Source organism: Pelophylax lessonae (assembly GCF_965119305.1).
Source record: "Pelophylax lessonae genome assembly, chromosome: 6".
NCBI lineage: Eukaryota > Metazoa > Chordata > Amphibia > Anura > Ranidae > Pelophylax > Pelophylax lessonae.
This window is the reverse complement of record NC_138773.1, coordinates 287,309,434-287,329,851: the sequence shown is the minus strand read 5'-3', so window position 1 is coordinate 287,329,851 and position 20,418 is coordinate 287,309,434. Positions and strand designations below refer to the sequence as shown.

The following is a 20,418-nucleotide window of genomic DNA, read 5'->3' as shown; positions in this document are numbered from 1 at the left end:
TATGTGTACAAAGAGTAACTAACAATGTGCAAGGCTCACTACTACTGTCTCCGTTTCTGAGCTCTCTTGCCTTTTTCTCTTTTAGATGTCAGAAAACAGGAAGTGGCTGACTTTAAGGGTCCGTCTACACTTTGTTACATCAAACACCACCCAGATCATTATTTCTGCCTTGTGCTAAAACTCTGTGAAAAGTCAAACATGGTAATAGCTGTAAATCCCACACCAATAACCAAGATATAAAAAAATAATAATAGTAATAACAATAAAATCTTAGAACTTCAAGGACATACGTATGTGGAAGTGAAATATGCAATGCAAATTTAGGCAGCAGGAAGTGGTTAAAGTTACATCCCATCCTTTTACTGTAGAAAATTTGTTACTACGAAGAACAGTTAAAGATTCAGTTTGATTGTTGTTTACATGTGATCACAGTGATTTCCTTTAGCAGAGCCGCCAAATTTCACTTGAGGTCAGGGTGCTTTAGAGAAGACAGTCATAGCCTGGGACGGGTAAGTTGGTTGGAGATTACTTTTGCTCCTTCTGTTGTTTTTATGTTTCATTTCAATTGCTAATTATGTGTTGCACCTTGTACTAGATTGCACTAGCTAAAGTGTATCTGTCTGTATATGTCTCCCAGCCCGGCTAACATTACATATTAGGAGCATATACTGTGACATGCTTGCTGCAGGTTCTATTCTTATTACTGAAACCCTCTTCCGTGCACTTAGGGAGCCTTCTGATCCAGGGTTAACCCAGTGTTTGTAGCTTTCATCGTAGCTCTTATGCTGGCCATACACTAGCCGAAAAATCGTTCAAACTCAGTTTAGAAGAACGAAAAATCGGCCGTGAGAGCAGACAATCATGCCATCATGTAATGACCGAATTTTGAATGATAAATCGTTCAATGAACATAAATTAATCAGTTTTTCATTCCTTTTGTCACATATGCCTAGTGCAAACAGTTTGGGTGAGAAACACATTAACCTTTCAATTTATCGTTCGTTCGGCAGAATTTTACAAACTGTTCCTTTGATTTTTCGGCCTCTGAAAAGTTTCTGTTTGTGCCCATTAACTGGACAAAAAACGAATGAATGGACCAAATGACAGATTTTCGAACCATTTTTCGGCTAGTGTATGGCCAGCATTACTCCAAGCTGTGACCAGTGCACCACGCTGTCTCAATGGCAAACCAGAGTGTGTTAGCTGCCCAAAATTACACTGGATGGGAGACAATGGGCTGCATGGGGGAGCACCAAGTAGCAGCGAAAGCCAAAGCCACATTTGTTGCAATTGTCCTGAACTGTGTGCTTAAATCTCAACTGTCATGTTTCCTGGCACTGTGCCACTGTCCAATGCGAGAAACCACCAGAGCAAAAAATAGAATGAAAGCCACAATAAACCCAAAAGCAAACATTTATTATAAGACCTCTTGCACGCTGTACTGATGTATGAGCATCAGACAAAATGTAAATTTCGGCTGTATATCACTTGTACGTATTTGCATGTACTTATTATGAGTATGCACACACAAGCAGAAAGCATAGTATTTGTGCATATTTGTGAGTAGACATGCAAATATAGTGTCCAATTATATTTCTATATTTCTTTTACTGATTAATGCTCAGTGCATGTTTACACCACTGTGTGCACAGTCACATTAAAACCTATAGGCTGCATTTAGTTCAGTAAAAAATAAATAAAAAAATGCCAGTATGCCTGAAAACTGAGTGTTTCTAGGCAGCAGTGTGCAAGAGGCCTAATGTACGTTAGCAATTCTGCGATGTGATGCTGCATTAGTTTTCTTTTTTTTTTTGGCTTTCTTTTATTTTTTTCCTGCTGATCCAGCCAGTAAGGCTGGCCATACACTATACAATTTTCTTGTTCAACTTTCCTTTAGATTTACTAAAACCATGTAATATAGGGTCAAACCTAAACACTTTCAATTTGTATGCAATCAGGCAGGCCCTTGCACTACATAGTTTAAGGTAAATCTAAAGGAAATTGAATAAGAAAATTGTATAGTGTATGGCCAGCCTAAGTCTGTTTTTTTTTTCAACAGACCAAGCTGTCCTGCAGATGTAGCAGTTAGACAGTTGAGACAAACTATTTAACACTGGCAGAGGTGCTTAGATTGATTAGCGGATTTAAAGTGATATTAAACCCAAAAGCAAGCTTTTATTTTATTGCAGCTTACCAGTTCTTGTGATGGCCGCATTAGTTTCCTTTTTTGGGCTTTCCTTCTATTTTTATCTGGTGATCCAGGCGGTAAGCTTTTCAACAGAACAAGCTCTCCTTCAAATGTATCAGTTACATTTGTTGAGACAAACCATATACCAATGACAGAGGTGCTTACAATCAGGGTGGATAAAAATCAATAAATTAAAAAAATAAAAAAAAATCTTATTTTATTTTATTTAAATCTGATTTTTTTTTATTTAAATTTGTGGCAATTTTTTTTAATAAAATGCTTTTGGAGTAAAAAATCTATCTAAAGATAGTTTTCTATGTAACCACTTTAAGACTGGAAAGATTTGCGCCCTTAATGACCAGGCCACTTTTTTCAACTTGGCACTGCGTGACTTTAACCGACAATTGCACGGTCGTGCGACGCTGTACCCGAACAAAATTTACGTCCTTTTTTTCCCACAAATAGAGCTTTCTTTTGGTGGTATTTGTTCACCCGTGTAATTTTTTTTTTTTGCGATATACACAAAAAAAGAGCGACAATTCTGAAAAAAAACTCAATATTTTTCACATTCTGCTATATAACATTCCCAAAAAAAAATTAAAAATCTAAATTTTTTTTAACATTTTAGGCCAATTTGGTTTCTGCTTCATATTTTTGGTAAAAAAATTGCAATAAGAGTATTTTGTTTGGTTTGCGCAAAAGTTATTGTGTCTACTAACTACGGAAAATGTTTATGTAATTTTTATTGTTTTTTTTTTTTTACTAGTAATAGTAATCTGCGATTTTTTGCAGGACTGAGACATATCGGACCCCTGACTGACATTTTTGACACTTTTGGGGGTACCAGTGACATTACTACAGTAATCAGTGCTAAAAATATGCACTGTTACTGTAAAAATGACACTGGCAGGGAAGCGGTTTACATTGTGGGTGATCAAGGGGTTAAATGTGAGCCTACGGGAGTGATTCTAACTGTGGGGGTCGGGGCTTCTGAAATGACCTTAGATACCTGTGATCCTATATAGAAGGATCACAGGGGCTCTATGATCATTTCAGGGAGAAGAACGGTCAGCTGTGTTTACAACAGCTGACCGTCCTTCTCTCTCAGCGGGTAATGATCGCGGGTGTCAGGCGGCAATCGGAGCCGCCTGCCCGCTGCATCGGCTCCCCCACTGATGAGCGGTGCGCGCACTCGCCCCTAACTTCCTGCTCGTGACCGACGTATAGTGACGGCGGTTTGGGCAGGAGCGGCTGCCTGCCGCAGTACATCTGCGGTGGGCGGTCATAAAGTGGTTAAGATACATTATTCATTTAGTGTATTCAGCATGAAATGGAGCTTAGTTATATAGCATGAGGCTGTATATTCTGCAACATTTACATTTTTGGTAAACTCATTCAATGAATCCAAGCTCTACAAGCTGAATAACATGCACTGCATTGATGCATTCACACAATTTCATACTAACTAACAGAAATAATTTGTCCTTATATTTAAAGAGTACCTGTCATTTCAGATCCATCATGGCAGAGCCTGTTAGCAGTCATTCACTCACCCGATGCCTCCACATCCCCCACCTTGTTGTGTCACTGCCACATCACCAGCCGTTCCATTAAACTGAATTGGGCTGTTGATGAGTCAGCAGCGGGTCAGAGGAGGAGTTGCTGTGGGACAGAGATAACAGTTTCTCTTTAAAAATTATGATTTAAATCGAGTTGATTTAAATCAGGCCTTTTTACTAGTGATTTAAATTGTGATTTAAATCCACTTTATTTAAATCAAATCCCCCCTTCTTACAATGATCAGCTTTCACCTATTTATGTAAAACCTTTATCCCAAAGAAAAAAAAACTGTTTGCTGTAACTATTTGTGTAACTGCAGTGTGAGCTGGAGTTTGACTTACATTTTTTCGTGTATCTAATTTTGTTAATATATCTAACACACCCCATCCACCAGACTGACAATTCTGCAGTCCAAAAGTGCCCCCTGTGCTCCTTCATCCAGAGCAAAGGTGCCCCCTGTGCTCTAACACAGGAGGTGTGTTACTGACCAGATCACCAGGTGAAAGCAGAGGGGGGAAAAGCCTAATAAAAAGAAAACAAAGGCAGCCACCAAATCTAAGGATTGGTAGGCTGCAATATATTACATTTTTGATTTTGGGTTTAATACCACTTTAAATACACTAACAAATTGAAAACACAAGACTTCAGTATCCAAAATTATTGCTGTCCTCCCCAAGATGTATTTTAGTAGCCTGGCAATGACCCTTCTGGCAATGCCACACCCACTGACACACCAAGGCCAAAAACAGGATATTTATTTAGGTGACACACCCAATAAAGCAACAACAATGACAATAGCAGTAAGCAGTTACAACCTAATGCAAAATCATATCTTACAATCTTAACAGTCTTTGAACCAAGTATTACTGAACTCAAATACCACTGGGTACATGAATCCTAACGTTAGGGGAGTCTTAGATATGGGTTACATAGTGGCTAAAGGTCTTAGCTGTTCTTAAGCCCCTCCCACTGGTCACTGATGTTCCTGATGTTTTCTAGTGCCCAATCCTGATGATAATAGGGGTAAAAATCCCAAAACTGAATGCCAGATCAAGGTGGCTTTGCCCCTTTGGGAGGAAAGTAACAAGATGGTGGTCAACGACTTCTCACTACTCAGCCGTCCGCTGTGGAGCCTCCTACTTTTCACTGCCATCTGAAATCCTGGATGCTCTATAAGTTGCTTGTTGTGAGATCCATGGCAATGGTGGCAACTCAGGTCACCGCAGAGAAGATCTCTTGTGAAGCAAGTAGCATTCTTTCCTCCAGCTTTCTGAGGAGGTCCTCAGACAGCAGTGGCCTCTGAGTGAGTGCAGCAGCAGCAGACAGTCCTTCTCTGGTATTGCAGTGAGCTCTGGCATTAGGCAGCATTTATAACTGAGGAGCACATCAACCCACTCCTCTCATTTACCATGTAACATACCTGGTGATGGAGCCCGAAGTATAGAGGAAGACCTCTCTTACAACTCTGGCTCAGGAACCCCGATTGAGTAACAGGAAATTCCAGAGCACATGAGTGCCTGATAAGACTTCTTCTGGAGAATGTAGATGTGAGTCGGGATACGCAGAGGCAACTGGCTAGTGGCACGCTGGCAGAAGAGCATGAACTGATGTCAAGCACCGCTATGGCTGGATCTGATGCAGAAAGAAGAGCTAAGGCAAGGACAGACAGTCCAGGTCAGCAACTAACAGGCAGATCAGGCACAGGTGACAAGCAGGAGAGTAGGCAGGAGTCAGGCCAGGATCGGTAACAACAAGGCAAATGAGCAGAAGGGTAAGGCAGAAGCGTAGTCCAGAGGAAAGCCAGGGGTCGAGTTCAGGCAAAGTATGGAGCAGATCGGGTTGGCAATGGAAGAGCAATACAGAAACAGATACATAAATGCTTCAGGAATGTAGTAAACCAAACAGCACTGACACAAGGAACTAGTGCAATGGCTCCCAACTGTCCCTGATTTTGAGGGACTGTCCCTGACCTGGAACAAAGACCCTCTGTCCCTCGTTCCTCCTCATTTGTCCCTCATTTTGTTCTGATCTATATAATTGTATATAAAATGCACTTTTTAGCTTTTAAAAAAGGTTCTCCAGTGCTTAACCTTCCATCCAATTTCTAAATTGCTGCATTTGTTAATTTAACAAGCCATTTTGAAGGAATCGAAACACTTGTGTGCTTAACTATATTTATTTTTGTATAATTCTCCTTTAAGGGGGCGTGGCAGGGTGTGTGTCCTATGACTACATCTTTTTGCTAAAAAGTGTTCCTCATTCCCATCTCAAAAAGTTATTAGGTATGACTAGTGCAGTTTAAATATCATCCTGCCTAGTGCCAATGTGCATCTGCCAAATTCCCACTAACAGGGGTAACAGGAACCATGCGCCTGCGCACATGCATGCGTTTTTCTTGACAATCTCCATGTAAGACTCTCCCAAGCCTCAGGCTTTTCCTCCTTCCATAGCTCACCCTTTTCCTGGGACCCATAGTCCCACCAAATTTCTTCTGGACAGGGGCTGCATCACCTGACACTATGACCCCCAGCAGTTCTTCTAGATCCCAGCAGTCCTTGTTCATTCCAGCAGTCCCCTTGGCTCTATGGGCAGGCTTTTTCAACCAGAAGCCAATCAAAATCCTTCTGGCTAATCAATCCTCTTCCTCCCTGCAGCTGCCACTCAAGCAGGGAGAAGAGAAAAACACGTCTTGCTGCTGTTTATTCATAGCACTGCTGGTCAAGATTTAAAGAACCCATTCCAGTGCTACACTTTCATTGGTTGATTTTCCAGTCCAAAAAAAAAAAAAAAAGAAAATGCATTGCTAGGGTTTATATACAGTTTAATTTTTGTTACCTATCAGTAATTAAAATGTCAGCACTGCAAAAATTACACTTTGTGGATCTTTGGAATAATACAGTCTAAGTGCATTGGGAAATATGTTAAAGTGTTAATAATAATAATAACAATAAAATGTCTGTTTTTTTTTAATACTGCCCCTCTATAAAAGGTACACCTTAATAAACAATTGAGAAAAATAAAGTGTTGAAATGCATACAGGAAGTACAGTCTACCTTCTTAGTAAATTGGTTTCTTTATCCAGGAACTGGTGTAATGCACCCACTCCACTCCACACCTTTATGTCTGTAATCTGATCTGGAGATAACTTTTACTTATTCTTAATGTAAGACACCAGTTCACTGCATGACTCCCTGCTGCAGTCTCTCACATATAGACAATACAATGCAAGTAAGTGTCAGAAATAAGAAGGCTCATCCACCAATCAGTTTCAAATATGCCTTGCAAGTCTAAATCTAACTGGTTCTATATCCAGCAGAAAAAAAAAAAGATGGAGAGAGATAATTTAAATATTTGTACATTGATTGGAAAAGCCCTAAATGGGCAAAGCACAGGTTTGCTTTTAAAGCATTATTTGCATGACTTTTCCCATATTTTTCAAGCACACCAATGCCACTATAGGCAATGGGGATTTGCTATTACATCCACTGTCATTCCTCCTTATCAACTGCAAGATCGCTCATGGATCCTGCATTGGGCCATCATTCCCTGTTGTCCTCACCTCATTACTGACTGTTGGGAATGCCCTACACATTTTGCAGCCAATAGGGAGATGAAGAGAGTAAATAAAGGCTGACTAAATACCAACCATTAGAGGTCTGGGCAATTTTAAGGTAGGTTAAAGAGCAGCTCCAGGCGCCTTCAGAAACAAATTTAAAGTCAGCAGCTACAAATACTGTAGCTGCTCACTTTTAATATAAGGACACTTACATGTTTAGGGATCCCACGATGTCCTCACCTGAACCAATTCTTCAATCAGCTTTGGGTGCATGCATCGGCATCTGTAGTAAGAAAATAGGAAGTGAAGCCTTGCGGCCTCACAGCCTGTTTCCTACTGCACATGCACGAGTCGCGTTACGCCTTGTGAATGGTCCCGTAGTCTTCGGGGACCTGTGATGTGTCCCAGAAGACTGCGGGGGAAGGAAGAGCCTGAACTTCTAGTTTAGTTTGCCATGCTAATCTGAGCTGGAAGTGGGAGTTGGTCCCCCCCCCCCCCAAAAAAAAGTGCCAACTGTAGCAGTGGAAGGTGCAAACAAGCGTAGCTTCCCCTTTTGGGTGGAGCTCCTAAAACTTGATTAGTGTTACAAGATACTTTCTTACATTTCTGGTGTAGGACCTTCAGAAAATTTGTGCCATTATGCTCTCCTGGTTTAAGCTGCCACCTTAGGATCCAGACAGTTAACATGGTCTCTATTTTACATAATAATTTTGTAAACAAAAAAATTTGAGCTTGATTGTTTGCTTTGCATCTTGTGTTCATGTGCATGCTGCTTAGTCTCTATTCTGTTCTATAGACTGAAGCTAGCCATACACTAATTCATTTCCCAACGAATGTTCATACAAATATTTTACGAAAATTATGATATGTACAATCAATGTCTTGAAGAATGTTGTTTAAATGTACTTCAAAATTACATTTGCTTAATTTGAAATATGTAACTATGATCTTTGGTAAACTCACAATATACTACTATGATCCTTATACCCATACCCTTGCGGGTAACTATCACATCATGTCTCCTTAATTGGATCCTCAGGAAGATAGATGAATACAATGGTTGGAGTTCCTACTTTCTGCTTAAATGTCAAGGTTCTTGTTTCTTGTTTTCTTGATGTGTAAAAATTTTCAATAAAATCTGTCGAAAAAGACATTAAATGTGGGCAGTATTGTCAGCATCCCCAGCATAGTTTGATCATAGATAGGGTGTCTGGGGCCGTTAGACAATACCCTTTACCTTATACCAAGCACTAGGTGCTACCTACCTATATTGCTTATACTGTTCACCTTTGTTATCACGCTACTATGTCATTTGTACCCACTAAATGTTTCCCTCTTTACACTATCTCATTGTTTGACAGAATATGTTTGATTAATTCTGCATTTGTGATAAAATGTAATAAAAAATATTGAGAAAAACAATTCCATTTGCTTTTAACATTCGATTTTGGAATTAGTGGACTTTCAAAAACAAAAACCACGTTCAATGTTAAAAATTAAAAGTAATGAAACATTTGTTTGTTCAAGAAAATTTTCCAAGCTGCTCCTTCAAATTATCTTGTCACTGTGGATAAAGGTGAACGCACTAAGAATGAACATTTTTAAGCAAAATTCTAGTAATGGCCAACTTTAGTAAAGATGTCATAATCATCATTATTATCAAGTACTGTTGTCTCTTCTTGCCCTCAATAGCAACAATCTCTTTTTGTAATAAAAAGCTGCTGCGTTGCAGTACAATACATATGTACCATGAATCATTTTTTAAAAAGGGATGTTATTCTGTTTTCAAAAATATGTTGTAATTAGGGCATATGTAGTTCAAAATAAATGTGGTCAAAAAACCAAACCAATATGTTATAAATACTCTCCCTATGATCAAATTAGTAAAGAAAGCAGAGGAGCTTAGGAGGACCTTAGTCTACCAAAATAATATAATTTTATATTAATATTTGTGCAGAGAAGCATTTCAACAGATAAATTATAATTTTTTTTTTTTTAAAGCATATCCTCTGGCATTTCCTGTAAAACCAAAGAAACGTCATTCTGGAGCCTCCAAGTCCTTCGGGTCCCCCAGTCCAACTTCTGGGCCAGTGGGAAGAATACGAGGATGTTTCAGGCAGGAAGTTCTATGTCCATGTTCAGAGTAAGGAAAGATCCTGGAAACCCCCCAGATCTGTAGCACCTAAAAAGGATGCCAAGGTATGCTATGACTATGTTGTACCTGCTTTACTTTCTATATATTGGTATTGGTTGTTTTACAAGTAAGTGTATAAAATACAAAAGTTTTATAAGAGAAAACTGTAACAACTGAAAACAGTACATTAAGGAGGAATCTGACCTATTTGTTCGGTTGCGGAACAGTCGGGGTTCCAGGGTGTTGCGTGTGAGTATAGAAAAGTACGAGAAAAGGGTTTTCCCCATCAATATCAATAAGACCAGTGGTTCACAACCATGAGGCTGTGGCCCACTGCCAGGCTGCTGCCCGCCTCCTCTTTGGCCTCCAGCTAGCTGCAGATCCCCTAATGCCTCTCAGCTCCCATAGTGCCATAGTCTCACTGCACACCGGTTGTTAGGAAGGCCAGCCGATTGGCATCTAGCAACCAGTGACGTTCTGAGAGCAGACCAATCATGCACAGCGGAGGAGGATCCTCCTCGTCGGCTCGTCCTCCTCTCTCCACGCCTAGAAGATGGGCTCCACCCACCTCCTCCCTTCATGTGCTGTGCAGCCGTTGTGGAAGGTAAGCAGACTGCTGCAGCTGCTTGATTTCTTTTTTCTCATTCTCTCTCCATCGACTGTCTGTGCCATCCTTTTCCTGCCCTATATATTCTCTGTGTGTGCCATCCTATTCTCTCTCTTTCTCCCTCTCCCTCTATCCCACCCCCCCCTCTCTCTCTCTCTCTCTCTCTCCCTCTCCCTCTCTCTCTCTCTCTCTCTCTCTCCCTCTCCCTCTCCCTCTCCCTCTCTCCCTCTCCCCCCCTCTCTCTCCCTCTCTCTCTCTCCCTCTCTCTCTCTCCCCCCCTCTCTCTCTCTCTCCCTCTCTCTCTCTCACTCTCTCTCCCCCTCTCTCCCTCTCCCCCCTCTCTCTCCCTCCCTCTCCCTCTCTCTCTCCCCCCCTTCTCTCTCTCCCCCCTCTCTCTCTCTCTCTCTATCTCTCTCTCCCCCTCTCTCTCCCTCTCTCTCTCTCCCTCTCCCTCTCTCGCTCTCTCCCCCCCCCCTCTATCTCTCCCTCTCTCTCTCTCTCTCCCTCTCTCTCTCCCTCTCTCTCCCTCTCTCTCGGGGCGCCAGGGCCCCGGGGGCCTGTAAGGCTCTTAAGATGGCACTGGATCAGAGCTGCCATATGATGCTGTTTTTTTTTTTGTCTTACTTTAAATCCTGTTTTGATGGTTGAGTCCTAAAAATAGTATGAAGCAGCACAAGATGAGGGTTACTCTAATCAAAGGGTAGACAACCTTTTTGGGCACAGTGTGCCGAAAAATGTTTTCAAATAAATTGGGAGTGCCAGATACATAAAAAACAACTGTCAACTTCATATAAAGTAACTGCTGTAAACCGCTTGAATAATAGTAAGAAATCAAGTGAGCTTTGCACGTTCACAAATCCGATCAGTCCCAATTCCTGCACTATTACACATCAGATCACCCCAATTCCTGCACTATCACACCTCAGATCACCCCAATTCCTGCACTATCACACCTCAGATCACCCCAATTCCTGCACATTCACATATCAGATCACCCCAATTCCTGCACTATCACACCTCAGATCACCCCAATTCCTGCACTATCACACCTCAGATCAGCCCCAATTCCTGCACCTTCACACCTCAGATCAGCCCCTGGTAGGCTGGCACTGGCAGCAACAATTTTATTCAAATCAGAATTTCTTCTGAAACTAGACTAGTACTATGCCTGCCACCAGTGCTAGCCAGGCCAGCCTATTTGCAAAAGAAATCCTGATTTGAATTAAGTTGTTGCTGCCAGTGTGTAAAAGAGAGACAATTACCAATCTCATACAGACACATCAAAATTGTGTCAAAATAAGGATTACTTTTGCATTCAGGCTGGCATAGTCACTTACCTTGCAGACCTTGGGTGGTGTCTGCGGTGCGACTGCAATCAATAACCTAGGAGCCACAGAGAAATATATATTTACTGCCTGCACACGTAGTAAAATTTCAAGCTGCCGGGCCCCCATATCCAATTGATAGGGCCCTAGCCCCCTACAGGGGGACCCCTATCTCAACCAATCCCTATAGATGCCAACAGCACCATCCAATCCCTACAGGTGCCCAGACTGCGAGCCCCTGAGGTGCACACACACCATCATCCCTTCCCTCTAGTCGCCCACACCATTGTCCTGTTCCTACAGGAGAACACAACACCATCTTATCCTTACAGGTGTCCAGACTGCCATCCCTAGAGGCGTTCGAAGCTCCATACTATCCCAAGAGGTGCTCTTACCACCATCCTGTTCTCAAACACCCCACACCAATGTATCGTCAACAGAGGCTCCCACTAGTGATGTCGCGAACATAAAATTCGCTGTTCGCGAACGGCGAACGCGAACATCGGCGAATGTTCGCGAACCGGCGAACATTGCGAACCGCCATAGACTTTAATAGGCAGGCGAATTTTAAAACCCACAGGGACTCTTTCTGGCCACAATAGTAATGGAAAAGTTGTTTAAAGGGGACAAACACCTGGACTGTGGCATGCCGGAGAGGGATCACACAAAAAAAAGTTCTTAAAAATTGTAATTTTTTGATAGAGAGCCAATTATTGGAAAAATTAAAAAAAAATAAAAATAAAAAATTTCTTTGGATTTAGCATCTGGGGTTTTTTTTTTTTAAGTTTTCCAATAATTGGCTCTCTATCAAAAATGACAATTTTTAAGAACTTTTTTTGTGTGATTTAGTGTCTAGGGGGTCTAAAAAGTGTACCTGTGAAGTTTCAGCTCTGTAGCATGTCCAGAACCAGAAAAAAAAGATACTTTTTCAGTAGAGCAGGGATGGTGGGAACCCCTTTTACACCTATATGATCTTTTTTTTTTGGTTCTGGACATGCTACACACATATATATATATATATATATATATATATATATATATATATATATATATATATATATATATATATATATATATATATATATATATATATATATATATTAAAAAAATAAAAAAATACTCAAATACCAGCCCTCAAAGGGGCTTTTGGGGACAATATATATATATATATATATATATATATATATATATCACAGAACAAAAAAAATTACTCAAAAGGGCTTTTGGGGACAATATATATATATATATATATATATATATATATATATATCACAGAACAAAAAAAATTACACAAATACCAGCCCTCAAAAGGGCTTTTGGGGACAATAGATATATATATATATATATATATATATATATATATATATATATATATATCTCCAAAAAAAACCTCAAATACCAGCCCTAGGAAGGGCTTTTTGGGGTGCTGTCCTTACAGCAGGAGTGTACCAAGAACACTGGCTAACAAGACCGGGAACTGTCCCCAGCTATAACAGCAGCAGCAGCACCAGCACTTTCCCTGCTCTCAGTAATACAAAAATGATCTAAGATGGATGCTGCCCTTGCTTATTTATAGGAGGTGGGAGGGTGTGGGAGGGAGGTATGCTGATTGGCTTGGAATGTGTCTGCTGACTGTGATGTTCAGGGTCAAAGTTTGCCTCAATGATGATGTATAGGAGGCGGACCGAACATCGCATATGTTCGCCCGCAGCGGCGAACGCGAAAGTTCGAAGTTCGCCAGGGAACCGTTCGCCGGCGAACCGTTCGGTACATCTCTAGCTCCCACACCACCGTACCGTCCACAGAGGGGTTACCAACAACGTACCGTCCACAGAGGGGTCCCCAACAACGTACCGTCCACAGAGGGGCACCCTGTGGACCAGCACCGCACTGTCTCATCCCTACAACCACCCACAGCTACACACTATCGCTACAATTGCCCTCTCCGCCCTTCCTAGAATACACACCACCATCTCTTCCCTACAAGTACAACACCACCATCTCATTCATACAGGTGCCCAGGCTGCAATCCTTAGAGGTATTCACACCACCATCCCGTCCACAGAGGCGCCCAAGCTATTGTCTCAGTCACTGAAGCCCCCACATTGTTGTCCCTACAGATGGCCTCACCACCATCCCATCCATAGGAGTTGCCTCCAACACTGTTCCCTCACCACCACCCACTCCACAGGAGGTTCCCTCAACACCACCCACTCCACAGGACATGCCCTCAACACCACAGGAGGTGCCCTCACCTCCACCCATTCCACAGGACGTGCCCTCACCTCCACTCACTCCACAAGACGTGCCCTCACCGCCACCCACTCCAGGGGAGGCGCCCTCAACGCCATCCCCTCCAAAGGAGGCGTCCTCACCACCAGAGGCACCCTTACCACCATCCCCTCCATAGGAGGCGCCCTCACCACCATCCCCTCCCCACACATACATCATAAAGGTGTTCTGGATTGTGGCCCCTCAATTCTCCATTCACAGCCCTCCATGCAGTCACCCATAGCAACCAGAGGCCGGCATGCGGCTGTCCTGTAAAGTGAGCTGTGATTGGCTACATTGAGTCCCCGCTCTCCCATCCTGCAGAGGTCTGTCAGAGGACTCCGGGGGCCTGGTACCAGTCCGGGGTGAGGCGCCCTATGCTCGGGGCCTCCCTCATTGTACACACTGCACACTCATTGAGGTGCGGCCCTCTCACACGGGCCACCATTACCTGTCAGGAGTGTCCGGGGAGGCTGCTGGACTTGTCTATAGCCGCCGCCTGTCCCGCCGCTCCTCGCTCTGCGCCCGACTCCCCTCCCCGGCCGCTGAAAGGAACAGTCAGTGGCTTCCCCCTGCTTCTTCCCGTCCCAACAAGCAGCTCCACCCCCTTCACAGTGAGTCACAGTCACCTCTGATCCACCCCTCCTGAGCTACTGGATGACTGCGGAGCCGGCCGCAGTGAGCATCAGCCCGGCTGCCAGCCCAGAGACACAGTGCGGAGTGGGGACTCGAGTGGCGGGGAGTCGGGGACATACCCGGGGGGGAGGGCGGGTTGCCAGAAGAATATGAGGTACTGGCGGCCGGTAATGCGGCCCTCTCTGCGGAATCGGCCGCGGAGAGGCCAGTGGCAACCGGCTTCGGAGCGGACTCAGCGGAGGGACACACTAGTGACAATCATGCGCCCGGAGTGGAGACCTCGGCCCACCGGGCATATGCCCGGTCTGCCCTATGGCCAGTCCGGGCCTGAACTGTACATATCATCAGCTACATCAGCCTTTTTCAGCCAGGGTGTCCAGGCACGGTGGGATGCCTCGTCAAAATGTCTAAAAATTGATCAAAAATTGTATACAAGCCGGCCCAGCAGGTGAATGAAGCATGCCTTTTAGATGTACAAAGCCACAGGTTTTTATTATACACCATTACGACTTTGTAGACCCTGGCATACTAACAACCAATGACATCATCAGTTAACAAGGAGGATGTCTGTTGCCTCCACAGACTCCTTGTTTGACCCTCCTCTGTCCCTCTCCCTCAGCACTGGGGGGACATTAGCTGACTAATGGAGAAAAATTGAGAAAGAAGAGAGACATTGGAATACTAGTCAGTACCAGTGTGCAAAAGAGTATTTCCTTTGGAAGAATAAATCACCTCTAATATTGGGTGTCCTACATGTGGATGTTGCTGCATTGTGTAAAGCTATTAGAATAGTTTTTTACATTTTAGAATGGGGTGCCTCGAGATCGTCCATTATTTTGAAATCAGGATGGAGAGTAGGGGTAGGGGCTAATCAATATGTCATTTACTGGCCCCTTCCTTTTCTAAATGAACATACTCACTCACTGTGTTCAATCATGCCTGAAGCATAGTAAATGTGTTTACTATGCTTCCATTTGTGAATGAACAGGGAGCCGCTCAGCACAGAGCACTTCCCATTCATTCACTGTCCAGTGCAGCTGAGGCTGCAGAGAAAGGCATGTGTGTTTGAGCTTTCACCGGTATTACCTGCAGTCTCCTTGCAGCTGATCTTTTCCCCAGTATTGACTTACCATGTCTAGTTCTGTACTCTCTTTGTGGAGGCCCATCTTGGTAGAGGCAGGGCTTTTGCTTCATCATGTCAGAGCCTCCAGCAAGAAGAACATTGATCGGTGCAGTAGTGACATCGCCAAATCTCACTCAAATCTCCAGAGACTAAGGGGTTGATTTACTAAAGGCAAATAGACTGTGCAGTTTGCAAAGTGCAGTTGCTCCAGAGATTAGTAAATGAGCAGAAGCTCTGCTGACTTCCATCATCCAATCACGTGCAAGCAAAAATGCTATTTTTTTTTATTTTCCTTGCGCGGGATTGGGTGTTCTTTGCAAAGTGAAGCTTTACTTAATTTACTAAGCTCTGGAGCAACTGCACTTTGCAAAGTGAACAATCATTTTGCCTTTATTAAATCAACCTCTAACAGTCAGAGGCAGCAGTGCCTTAGATCTTGCACTGCAGATATAGTGTCGTTAGTACAGTGAGAGTGCATATTTTTAGCACTGTATTGGTGTCACTGGTTCCCAAAAAAGTGTCAAAAGTGTTAGTTAGGTGTGCAATTTGTCCACCGCAATATCGTGGTCTCGCTATAAGTTGCTGATCGCCGTCATTACTAGTAAAAAATAAAATATAAATAAAGTTCCATAAATATATCCCATAGTTCGCAGACTCTATAACTTTTGCGCAAACCAATCAATATATGCTTTTTGGGATTTTTTTTTACCAAACATATGTAGCAGAATACATATTGGCCTAAATTGATGTGGAAATTAGATTTTTTAATTTTTTTTATTTAGCAGAAAGTAAAAAAAAAATATATATTTATATATATATATTTTTTTTTTTTATCAACATTGTCGGCATTTTTTTGTTTGTAGCGCAAAAAATAAAAACTGCAGAGGTGATCAAATACCACCAAAAGAAAGGTCTGTTTGTGGGGAAAAAAAGGACATACATTTTATTTGAGTAGAGTGTTGCACGAAAGCGCAATTTTCAGTTAAAATAACGCAGTGCTGTGTCACACAAAATGGTCTGGTCATGAAGGGGGGTAAATCTTCCAGAGCTGAAGTGGTTATTGGTGTTGTCAGCGTCAGTTAGTCAGTTCACCCCAGCATCAGATCGTGTCAGATTGCCTGCCGCATTTTCGCAGTCCCACCACCATTAGTAATATAAAAAAAAAAAGTCCAGTATAGGGAAGTTCCCTACAAGTAAAGATTTAGTATGCTCACATCTCTGGTGCTGGGAGCATTCCGTAAAGCCCCGGGGCCCTGTACTAATGATCGGGACTCAGAACTTCCGTTTCCAAGTCATTTAAACGCTGTGATAGCCTCTGATTGGCTATCACAGAGATCAGTCACTATGCAGCCCGCCCCCCTGTTTTCTTTCTCTGTGAATGGAGGAGAGAGATACATCGTATCTTTCTCCTTGCAGGGGAAAAAAAATTGTGCAAAAAAATAAATAAATAAATAAATAATAATAATAAAAAATAAAATAAAATACAAAATAAATATATCAAGGTTTGATCTAGGTCAGTAACAGGGTTAGTGTTTGGGTCAAAGGTCAGGGTAATTTTTTTTTGGACACATTTTTTTTTTCTTAAAAGTATCAGTGCCAGTTGTGTCAGTGTGTTTTAGGTAGGATAAAAAAAAAAAAGCAAAATGCGCACTATTGTTTTTGGGCTGCAATAAGGGTACATACAACAACTAGTAATTGTAGCGATCCCCCACAGGGAGGGTACTCTAGAGGAAAAGTTGTAAAGTGAGGACCATCAATGGTGTAAAATGCAAACATTTATTAAAGTGCTGGCATAAAGTGTAAATTACAAAAATTATTTTGTGTTTTACATTGGATGTCTGGGTTGTTTTTTACCACAATTTTTGGAATTTACACTTTATGTCATTTTGCACCGTTGATGGTCCTCACTTTACAACTTTTCCTCTAGAGTACCCTCCCTGTGAGTGATCTCTACAATTACTAATTTGTACGTTTTTCCGTTGTTGAGGTACCTGGTCATATGGACGGAGCTGCGATATGCTTAAAAGTAGCACCACCATTCCCCTTTAACTGAGGGTTGAATGATTTGAGGACTCTGGGTTCTTTAAACTGTTGCATACAACTAACACCCACATATGTGGTATCACTGTGATCGTCAGGAGCAGAAGAATTTATTTTGGGTTGTTCTTTGGTGTAAGGTTATGGTAGTACCAAGAAATATACAGCTACATATTTTTAAAAAAATGTTTTTTTTTTTACTTTTTTGGGCCAGTTTTTCTTTGATCAGGAGATAGCCATTGCCATTTACCACCAAATGAAAGCCCAATTTGTCCTTAAAAAAATATATAGACGTTCGAGGGTAAGAAAGTGTAAATTTTTTAGCTTTCAATAATAATCTTACTTGCAGGAGTCAGGGGACAAGAGAAAGGGAACAAGGGGGGAGCTCTATGCAGGTATGTCAGATGTTCGATATAAAGTATAATCCACCTGGATGCACAAAGTAGGCAATGATATGTACTAGCATGTTTTTCTAGCACATGTCAAAGTTGCTAAATTGTGCTTAGGCATTGAGATTTGTTTTACCCTTAGGCGCAAAGGGATTAAGACTAATTTTACCAATGAAACACTTTTAGCCATTCGGAATGACAAATACCCTCTTTTTACTAAATTATGAAGCCCCTGGATTACTTGGTTAACCGGTTGCCGACCGCCGCAAGTACAAATACTGCGGCTGTCAGCCCCGGCCAGGCAAAGTGACGTATCGGTTGGTCACTAGCCTGGGAGCCAATAGCGGGCACGCGCCGCCGGAGGCGCGCTCCCGCCTCGGCTCGTTCACGGACACCTCCGAGCGTGTGACACCGGTCACTCGCAATTGTCCGCTGTGAAGGGAGAAAGGCAGGCGGCTAATGTAAACAAAGCCGCCTGTCATTCTTCCCTGTGTAAAAGCACTGATCTAACGGTCCTGCTATGTAGGACCGTTGATCTGTGCTGTTACATACACAGCCACATCCCTGCACAGTAAGAAGCACGCCCCTAGGGACATACATAGTCACTGCACCTCTAATAAAGTTAACCCCTTCCCTGCCAGTGTCATTTTTACAGTAACAGTGCATATATATAGCACTGATTACTGTAGTAATGTCACTGGTAACCCCAAAGTGTCAAAAATGTCAGTCAAGGGTCCAATCTGTCCGCCGCAATGTTGCAGTCCCGCAAAAAAAAATCGCAGATCGCCGCCATTACTCGTTTAAAAAAAAAACAACAAAAATGACAAAAATCTTTCCCGTAGTTAGTAAACGCAATAACTTTTGCGCAAACCAATCAAACCAATCAAAATACGTTTATTGTGATTTTTTTTACCAAACATAGGTAGCAGACAACAAATTGGCCAAATTGGGGAATTTCATATAAAAAATTTGAAAAATATTGTTATTTTTGAAAAATTGTCACTCTTTTTTTGATTATAGCGCATGATCAAAAAATCGCACAGGTGATCAAATACCACCAAAAGAAAGCTCTGTTTCTGGGAAAAAAAGGATGTCAAATTCGTTTAGGTACAGCGTTGCACGACCGCGCAATTGTCCGATAAAGTCACACAGTGCCGAATCGCAAAATACCCCCTGGTCAGAAAGGGGGTAAAATCTTCCGGGGCTTAAGTGGTTAAACAAATCTTAAGCCATGAAGCCTCCTATGTCCTTTTAGGTGTTTTCTCCCTACTCTCCCCCACCCTAAAGACGCTGCAATGACTCTGCTTTGATTTATTATTGTCCCTACATGCTATGTTTTAAGGGGCTCCCTACACTGTAAAACACATATGATACTATTTTGATACTACTACTACTCCATCCTTATATGATGTATGGACTTTTTACCATTGTCTCTTTTCTTCTGTCATTTGTTTCTTTTATACAATCCAATAAAAACCTAATGATAAAAAGTAGTGCAGTGCCGAATAGCAAAAATTAGCCTGGTCATGAAGGGGGTAAAATCTTCTGGTGCTCAAGTGGTTAAACATGCAATGAACCCTATGCAGAATGCAGTCATCATTAGCAACCAATCGGCAAGCAACTTTCACTACCTTGACTGCTCTAAACTAATGAAAGTTGAAATATGATTGGCTGCTAATAGCTAGTGTTTATAACACATGATCTTTGTTTTTTTTTTGTTTATTTATTTTTTATTTAAAAAAAAAACCCAAGTCAGAGGAAGCTAAAAATAGGGGAAAAAGGATATCATTCCAACAGATGGTACTAGCACACCGCTGGCCTGTGAATGGCTTGGCATCTGGGCTTAGTGACCCTCAGCGATACTTTCTGTGTTGTACTCAGAGTTACAAGAAAGACTGACACGTGTTATAAATAATTCAGGAAGGAAATTAACAAAGTTTAGCCATGTGTGCAGGAAAGTGTGTTCAGCCTGTACACAAGGCAGGGCGGCTTTTGTAATAATGAGCACGGTAGCACAGATGGAACTGCATAAAGCCGTCAGGATTATTTAATGAGGAAGCAGAGAAAGCAATGATAATGACAGAGTGCAGAATCCTGGACTGACCAATCAGAGTTCATGTTCCATCAGAACATTTTCCATTTGTTTTAGTTTTTGACTTTTTATTGGTTAGATTATTAGCACATTGCTTTATTCAAGCTGAACTCTGGGATTCTTATAAAACGTACCCCTGGGGTGGGCACTTCCTCCCTAAATTTATCTTGTTTGCTTTGGCCTCTTCTTTTTTCTCTAACGCCCTGTGTTGTGAATGGCCCCAAAGTGGACTTAGGCGAAAAGCTTCAGGGGACTGGTTACACAGATGGATGGAGCCTGTCACAGTAAGAAATTAGGTAAGTATTACTCCTTATTCTTCTGCCACTAGACTTAACAAGCATTTAAAGTGCAGGTTAGCCTTGTACCTGTGAAACTTGTAAAACAACACATTCAGTTTAAAATAGAAACAAAAGCAAAACATTTGCTTATAGATAAAAAAAAAAGAAAAAAACAAAAAAAAAAACAATATAAATACTTTTTTAAAGAGGAAGTAAACCCTC

The 20,418-nt window shown here is 42.0% G+C and overlaps 1 protein-coding gene across 1 annotated transcript in view; it reads left to right on the top strand.

The window, feature by feature from the left end:
- The first annotated feature begins 377 nt into the window (after positions 1–377).
- Positions 378–20,418, top strand: part of ARHGAP15 (Rho GTPase activating protein 15) — a 944,276-nt gene continuing 924,235 nt past the window's right edge. Inside the window, exons 1-2 of the mRNA XM_082262169.1 lie at positions 378–509; positions 9,306–9,503. The gene's annotated coding sequence lies outside the window, so the exon portion shown is untranslated. The remainder of the gene's footprint in view (positions 510–9,305; positions 9,504–20,418) is intronic.